General features: G+C 33.1%; 1 non-coding gene across 1 annotated transcript; it reads right to left on the reverse strand.

Annotated features, from left to right (window-relative positions):
- Window positions 1–8,031: 8,031 nt before the first annotated feature.
- LOC111723241 lies at window positions 8,032–8,195 on the reverse strand. Its single transcript, XR_002771824.1, has one exon. It is a non-coding gene; the product is annotated as a U1 spliceosomal RNA (small nuclear RNA).
- Between the last annotated feature and the right edge of the window lie 967 nt (window positions 8,196–9,162).

Below are 9,162 nucleotides of genomic sequence, written 5' to 3' on the forward strand. Positions count from 1 at the left end.
ACTTCAAACACTCAGTTCAGCTGCCACCAATGACAAATCAATCAGCAAAGACAATACACGTGAGTGATTAGGCTTCAGGAAAGAGATAATAGTGTGGAGGTGGCATTTCCCCCCTCATTCAAAGCCCTGTTATTAATCAGAAGATGGGAGTGACCATTTACTGCGTCAACTTTTATTCAAACATTAAACGGTTTCAGGACGAGTGTTCTATATCCTACAACATTGAAACAACAAAGAAAAATACTTCAATGGCTGTTAAATATGTTTGCTTAAGAAAAAAAGATAGATTACGCAAATGCATTTAAAACTGCATGTGCGTAGCAATTGCTTTGAAGAAGAAAAAACCCCTACAGATCACTTAATTAAACAACAAAAATGTCAAGCTTTTTCTTATGTTTTCAAGATTGATTTACACTTTTATCAAGTCGGTTGTCATGTCCAATAGAATTTGGTTTCCATCACTGAAGTCAAAAGGCTTCAGGCACTAAGACATGAAATTTGAAAAATGCTGGCAACATGGAATCATAGCTCACAAAGAAAATTTAATTTTAGGGAATTAAGCATGTATTGTTTTCAACTTTATCAGTACGTTTTAAGTCATAACCTTTCTGACATATCTAAGATTTAGAAGCATTTAAGCTTAGAAAATGTCCTAATGTGTGTTATGACAAAAAACAGAAAGTTTTAGTATAGAAGATGTTATATAATATATCAGCTATATTATCTCTAGATTTAGTACTTTATTTTAAATTTGAATAAGTATCTTGGTGTCCAGTTTTAGAGAGATTTAAAATTACCTTCCTAAAAACATTAGCAATATATCAGTGTGCAAAATTATAAAAATTATCATAAATGAAATGAGGTATATATTAACCAGTATGATGTAAGCATTCCTAATTCTATATGAAATCAGCACATTGTACCCCACTAAGGCATTAATATATACATGAAAAAAATTAATTATCAAATTAATAATTACCATTCAACTTCACAGCTACAAAGTACAGTTGCTTTTTAAAAAGATGCATACATTGTGATTTCATGCACCTAACATGTTGAGGGATCTTAAAGTTAGGAGACTTGTCCCTTAACTTTATCTGGGGGGAATTTTTTCCAGGAATCTCCTCAGATCCCAAAATCTAAGGATGCTGAAGTCCTCATATAAAATGGTGTAGCATTTGCATGAAATCTGCACACTTTCTTTCATGTACTGTAAATTATCTCCAGGTAATAAATAACACCTAAAACAATGTAAGTACTATGAAGATAGTAGTTATTCTATATTTTTTAAATTTATATTTTTATTGATGCACTATTATTTTTTAAAATAAATTTAATCTACAGTTGTTGAAATCTGTGAATATAAAACTATATAGTGGGAAGAATATATTTCAAAAATTACTTTTTGGCATAGGTATGAAATAAAAATAATATTACAAGTACTAGGAGAAGTTAAGTCTCCATATTAGCAATGCTTTTGTAGAAGAGATGTCTGAGGTAAATCAATTCATAAAACCTTGTGAAAGTCACACAGATAACTAGTGATTAATTTCCAATTTTACAAATTATCTACACATCTATTTTTAACATTTAAAGATTTCATAATTTCTTTGGAAAGAAGAACAAATAATTGATACTTGTGATTAATTAGGAAATGCAATGGCATTTTTTCCTGATACGGAAAATGCCAGCAAGGTCTTTATCATATTCTTTGTTCGCACCTCTATCAACCAGTTTTTAATTGATCAATAGGATGATCGATGTCAGACGCAAGTCAATTCCTCCCCCATTGCCATATGTAACTATATTTGCTACTGTTTCTTGCTTTGCATGGGAGAGTGAAAGCATTCCTACATTTCACTTGTTTAACATTTTTCAGTGTCATTTTGATGCTTCTCTGAAATGCTTTTAATTTTTTTTTTTTCCCCAGACAAGTCACCGGGAAATTATACTAATAAACTTCCAGGCTTTATGTACCCAGAATACAAATAGATCTTGAAAGCTGATGTGTGTGAAAGCATGGGGACTAGGGATGTAAGTAAGTTTTGGAAAAAAGCGGTTGTGTTTTTAACCACAGAATAACGCCTTACTAATGTTTTTAAATTTTATTTTATATAATTTTACTTCAATAATTTATTTAAAGCTCTGAACGACTTATTTATTCACCATTAACTCTACCCAAAACATGCCAGAGTGTATACTTCATATGGAGGGAGATTCTAACTTGCAGAATTTTTAATTCCACTATACTAAAGCTGTCCCAGTAATGGACACAGGGAAGTACTCATATTCTCCTAATTATTTAATTACTAACTAGCCTTAAAAGAAAACTTGTAAGAAAAATACCCTGCACATACTATTTTTAATTAAAGATCTTTGGAAATCTATCAGGTTTTAGATTGCCACATATTACACAGAAAAATATTTTCTCAACTTTTTTGCTTCCCACAGTAAAATAATCATTACAAAATAAACACATAGGATCCCCAATCAGGTTATTTTATAGATTGTATTATTTTGTATCAGGCCTTTACTTTTCTTATAAGAGAATTGCATTCATCATTTCAACCATGTCAGGCTATGCTGTGGAAAGTGATTTATAATATACCACTTCTGAGCATAAACTTTAAAGTCCATTGATTAGTTCTAATAAATTCTCTTTTCTCTGAATGAGCAATGCAGGCAAAGTCCCAGATATGGGCTTTAACCTCAGCCTCCAAATTTTGATGAACTATAGCAGAATCACAACCTACCCAGGATGGAAGTATTGGAGTTATTTGTTATCACAATGACCCAAGTATAAACTGATTGATATAGCCAAAGAGGCAAAATATTTAATTAAAACATAATTATTCTCCCTGGGCATGAAGAAGGTATATTGTCTTAGTAACAAAATAGCATCTGGATGTGTTGACCAAACACACACACAAAATGAAAATCTGTATTTGAAAGCCTACTGTTGGCAAAGAACTGGACTAAGAATTTAAGTTACATGGTAAGTTCAGGCAACCATAGTTACATACAGGGCCTAATACTACTGTGTGTGGTAAGACAGAGATAAAGACTGAAATGTCCCACGGAAATGTGGGATTCCCTGCCAATGAAGTCTAGTAAAGGAGAGTCCCTGTGGTTTGGAGAGTTGTTTAGTAACTATTCCTGAACAATGTGGGAAGGTAGCAGGACCATAAATGATGGTAAATTTTAAGTGTGGTGTGAATGATACAGTGAATGGGGAATGGGTTAGAGAAACACACAGAAATAAGGGATGAGAGCTGATCGAGCTTAAACATGGGGGTTCTTGAGGGTAGTAGTTGAAAACAAGACTGGAAATTTCATCTTGCAGCCCTTATTTCCCCAATTGTTCTGCTTTGGAACAATATTCAATACATGTATTCCAAAATTAGAATTCTATGTTCCAATTAGTGGGAATTCACCAAATAGAGAAATTATAAGCAGTTTTATTCATGCTGAGTGTCTTAGAGAATTTACTATACCAACATAGGGTATTGGGAATCCTCACTACGCTGATAAATTTTTCAGGTTTTTCTAAAAGTCAATGAACCAAAGTAATTTTTTTACATTGTGTTTTTATTAATATTTTCTAAAAGAACACTATTTGAAGCCCAATTTATGAAATTATGGTGGTGCAACGTTTAATAATTTATGGATGAATAGTTGTATGCTTAATTTTTTGCAATGTTGGCTTCTTAACTTTTCAATTATGAGCGGGTTTTTAACCCAAAAGTTTCACACTCTTAAAAAATAATAGGTGTAGTAGATGTGTTATTAAAAATACTTAGAGCTAAATTGAAATTCCTGGATTCAATTTCCAATATGCTACTTAAAAGATGTGGAACCCTTTGCAACTTCTCTTTTTTTCATTTTCTTAGCCACACATTGAAAATGGCAATTATATATCTTCCGTTCTTGTTTGTGTATTTGTGTATTGTGCATGTGTTGAAGAGGTGCGTTTGTGGCAGTGTGAGGGGGGTACATGTGCTATGAATAAATGAGATTAATCTATGTAAAGCTGACTGGCACAAAAGAAGACATCAAAAATACTAGAACTGCTCTTTGCGAGATATGTACAAAATCCAAAGCTTAAAAATGGAGCAGTGTTTTATATTAATATTTAAGTAATATAAGTTAATATTTTAATTAACATTTAATTATCTTCATCAGATATACTTGGAATATAATAGCACCTATTCGTGTAAAATATTTATTTAGTCTACCTTCAGTACACGCTGTCTACATGGATTTACAATCCTTTGCAATACTCTGGGGAGTAACTGCTCTAGGCATCGGAGAGTGACTGAAGGTTTTCGAAAAGAGAAATGACAGGAAGAAAGGTGTGTTTAAAACTATAAATTTTCTGCAAAGAATGTTGAAAGGATTTCAGCCACAAGCGAGGTGGCAAGGAGATCAGTGAAAAGACTATCCTGTTCCCCAAGGGCTGTGTGTATTATTCCACTAAAAAAGTCAATGAAGGGCTGCAAGGCAGGGATTTTATCATATGTGTTAAAAATGTTCTACTCTTTTCAGCAGAAATGAAAGAAATCAAATCAGAAAAAAGGATCCGAAAGGGAACACAGAAGGAGAAATAAAAGGGAAACCTAAGAGCTACCTGATGCCTCACAAAGGAAACTGGTGCTAATACCATCCTTCTGCACTGCCATCACCATCTCGCTGACGCTGGAGTCCCCGGTCCTCTGGGGCGCATATCCAGGCCACGAACTGAAATGTCCACGTGCAATGAAAGGGGAGGAAAGATGCCCTAACTACAAGTCCCTGAATGAAAGGGGTTTTCACAGGTTCCTGAAACATAACTTATCTAAATTGCGATCCAAGTCATGAGGATATTGTTTATATTCAAACATCTGCATCACGAGTATATGCATTGCACCTGAATTTGCTACTTTCTTAAAACTTTCTAAAGGGGATTTAGTGCAAAGCCAACTTACATTTAGGGATAAAGAAAATGTATGGGCTGATCCTATATGAATTTTTGCTGAAATGTGGATTAGACTCAGAAAGTACTTTGAAATTCAAGAGAAATAATAGTAAATGAGATTTAGATATAATATTGAAAAATAACAATTTCTCAGGAGACAACATAATGTTTATTACAGTATTGTTAATTCCCAGGTTTGTTAATTAACAGATAAAACAATCTATTTTAATTGCATCTAATTAAGATAATTTAGACTCCAGGGTATTCTGTGTTGTTGGAAAAAAAAACGAAAGTAGGAATAATGAATAATGTTAAGAAAGGCGAGTCTCACTGTTTTGGCAGACACTTGCAAAACTGATAATTTAAAAAATTTAAATATTTAAATTGTGAATTGTCAATTAAATTGAATTAGAAAATACTTAGAAGATTTGTCATAAGTTCTTGTTTTTAAAAATAAACTCATATACTGCCCATTGTAATTATGATGTGTTAACTTTTATTTAATAACATGTGTTTAATTATTTTTATTACATCAACATAAGCCCTTGTTGAAATGAATCACACTAAAGTTAAATATGGAGTTTGTTCTGGGAATGCTTATAGTGTGCAAGCCATAAATTTTCATGAGTTACTTCAAGTTAGAGGACATGGTACATGTGTGTGGGAAACCAGTAAAGAAATTATCATACCCTATAGCAGAAGAAATTCTGGTAAATAGAACCAGGACTTGGTGAAACAAGGTGTTCTGGATAGAAGGCAAAACTAGAGGCCTATCTTCAATTGCTATCTTCACCAATTCAAGTGCTACTGGTTTTAGGTCACAAAGGATTTCTCACAAATCTACTCTTTCTCTTTGGCCCTTTCTATATATACGTGCACAGTACAAATGTCGTTTAGTACTAGATGGGTTTGTAGTATAGCATGTGAACTTGCAATTCTAACAAGTCCATAGTTGTGCTAAGGCAACTTTCTTTAAATGGGGCCATAGTTACGAATGCTCCATAACAAATAGACATGGTATGCATATATTTTTAGCAAGGTAATAAAAAGATTATGATTCTTATCAAATTTCTAAAATGCCCTGATGTTTTAAAATTCATCAGTTCCTTCATTATTTCTACTAGAAATGTATTTCCTAAAACCCAGCATCACAGATTTTTTTAATATTCTCTTTTTATTACAAGAGAAATTCAAGTGAAAATTATTTCATTAAAATTTTCAGTTCAACTGATAAAGTGAAAAATCTTTCAGAATTTTAGTTATAATTCTAATAGTAGATACCTGTGTAGTAATAAAAAATAAATACCCCATGGTCAACATTAGGGTAGGGTAAGTGTGGGGGAGATAGAGAAAAGGGGGGAGGAAGGGATGAAGGAAGAAGGGAAGGAAGGAAGGGAGGGAGGGAGGGAGAGTGTAAGGGAGAGAAGGAAAGAGAGGAAGGAAGGAAGGAAATTACTTTGGTTCTTTGATTTTTATAACCATAAAACAGGAAAATCAGAATAGCTGATGTGGTCTCTTTAGCTCTAGACATAAGGGAATAAAAAATACTTCCTATGAGTCAGATTGGTAAAGTTTTCTAATACTTTTTTTTTTTACTTTTAATACTTTTTAACTATTAAAAACCTCCAAATATTAAACAAGTCCATTTTTTTCTAACATTAAATTTAAACACAAAGGAATAAATCATTATAATCAACTAAAGAATAGAAATGATACTAGCAGAGATGATAAAATGCTATTTCAGTACATTCCTTTTAATCAAATTCATTCAAAATTGGTTATTCATTACCTATTTTGTTCCAGACACTGAGCCAAGCATTAGGTGAATGTTACCATTTTCAAGCCTCACAATTCTGTGAAATATTTAGTTTTCTAATTTCATAGATGAGGAAACTAAGACGCAGACATGTTTCAGTTGCCAGTGTCACAAACTGGTGTCTGAGGCAGCCAAGATTCAGTGTGAAGTCCATTGCCAAAGCTGTTCTGCGCCATAATTTATTGTTTCCAAGGAATTCTGGTATAAAGAGTGAAATGTTTATAAGCACAGGAATTTGTCCTGTTCTGAAGGAACTTAACCATGTACCTGAAAACTAAAAAGGAACACTCAGAATAATAAGGCAGTATATCTCTACTGTGGTGAACACACCACAGTATAGAAAATATGGGCTCTGAATGGTCATCTCATTTTCTTTTAGCTAAGTTAATATGTCAAATAAAAATATTTCTCAGCTTTAAAGAAGTATTGTTTATATATCTTTTATTAAGAGTTAATTGACTTTACCTAATAAAATGAAGCAAGTAATCTTAGCAACAATCAGATTTTATGTAGACAGACTTTGCCCATTATTATTGAGAAATCATTATCTGCTTCTTCCTGTACCCACATGTGCATTCCTCCACAGAGACGTGTACTACTCCCTTCAGAGGATTCCAGATGGAGGGCAATTCTGATCTCCCCTGGACAAGATAGACATTCTACTCTTAACCACTTAAAAAAAAAAAAAAAAAAAAAAAAAAAAAAACCGCCGAGAATGAAAAGGAAAAATATGACACTTAAAAATATCTTTCACTTCCCTTTGTTTAAAGTATAATTTTACTACTATCACCTAAATAAATGTTAGGAATCAGGCAAAGATAGGGACCAGGGGCTTAAAGTATGCCAGAGAAGGTTAATATACAATATTATATTGTTATTGCCCCAAAATGTGTGTGTTTATTGCTTTTTTTTTCTTTGTCTTCTGCAAAGACTTGGTTCAATCGGGCTATGAAGAATGAAGATTGGCTCTATGGAATTAAGATTTGTTCTGTGGATTAACTACAGATCTATAAAGAAAATGCAGTGCTCTTTTCACTGCCCTCATTTAGGACAGTGTGGTGGTTGTGATGTAATTCACAAGTGGTTCCTAGGGGAAAGTGTTTTGGTATTAAAATGAATATCGCACATTTCAAGCACCAGTTCCAATATAGAGCATATAGAGCTCTTCTTTCATTGGCAAAAACTTTTCTTGAGGATGGTGGCAGTGTTGCTTACTGTTCAAAATCACCAATGTTCTTTTTTTTTTTTTCCCTTTTTTTTGCAGGGGAAAGCACAAACACAGTCCCCCACTAACACAAATTGTGCAGTCGAGTTTCCCACATTTGGGGAAATCGCAGGGGTCAGCACATCTAGAGTGCAATGGATAAGCCTCGCCCTGGGAAAACCACCTTCGTGATCATGGTATCTGCCCTGCCAGGTAAGTATGACCAATGTGCTTTTGAAGATCAGAGTTGCACCACATTAATTTGTTGCAAATACGCGTTCATTGCCAGCTCATAGTTAATAAAGGAGAGCTTATTATGTTTTCAATGTTATAGTATGATAAAAGTAAATTTTTTTATGAAATAAAATTAGTCTCATTGAATTGCTTTTTCATAAACAGATAAATACTTTTAACTATCTCTGTGAGCCTAGTAATGATATCCTTGGACAGGTAGGGTGTTTTTAAAACCAGGATTTAGATGAAATAGAATATGAGGCTATTTCAACATCACTATGGAGGACAGAAAATATCCAGAGAATGTTATTTGCTGGACAGAGTCCTCTCCAAACGTCTTTGTTTCAGGGTATGATATTTAGGGAGCTCCTGCTTTATGAAATTCACTCTCAAATGTTGTTATGCAGATTTCAATGTATTCTGAAGCAGCAGCCAGAGGTTTTGCCTTTATAGATACCTAAACTAGACAGATCTGACTTTGGAAGTAGCTATTGACTTTCTGTATCCAAGGCAGTTTCATATTGATCTTGAGGCAACTCAATTACCCACACCTGGAAGAGGCAATGAATTTGAATAGTGTTCATGGCTTTTTTTATATATCTTTTTTCCTCCTCTGTGAAGGGCAATGAGTTACACTTTTCAAAATAAATTAGCAAGGAGGTACGTTTGTTCTCTTCATGAAGGTAATAGAAAGGAATCTTTAAGATAAAGCACTTTCTAGTCAGTGTTAAGATTATTTATGAACACTTATTCTATTCAGTTTTCCTAGTCTAAACAATTAAAATGTTTTCATTTAAAAAAATCTAGACTAGCTTGATGTTAAGCTTTAAATAGTTGAGATTTTAAGTAGAACTTGATTATCTCTTTTTTCCAAAATTAATAATAAAAAACCTTATATACAGAGGATAAGAAGGACATACTGAAGCACAAAAGAATTAGTTTTTATTGAGCAAT

This window comes from Otolemur garnettii, unplaced genomic scaffold, assembly GCF_000181295.1.
Source record: "Otolemur garnettii isolate 467f Iridium unplaced genomic scaffold, OtoGar3 scaffold00009, whole genome shotgun sequence".
NCBI lineage: Eukaryota > Metazoa > Chordata > Mammalia > Primates > Galagidae > Otolemur > Otolemur garnettii.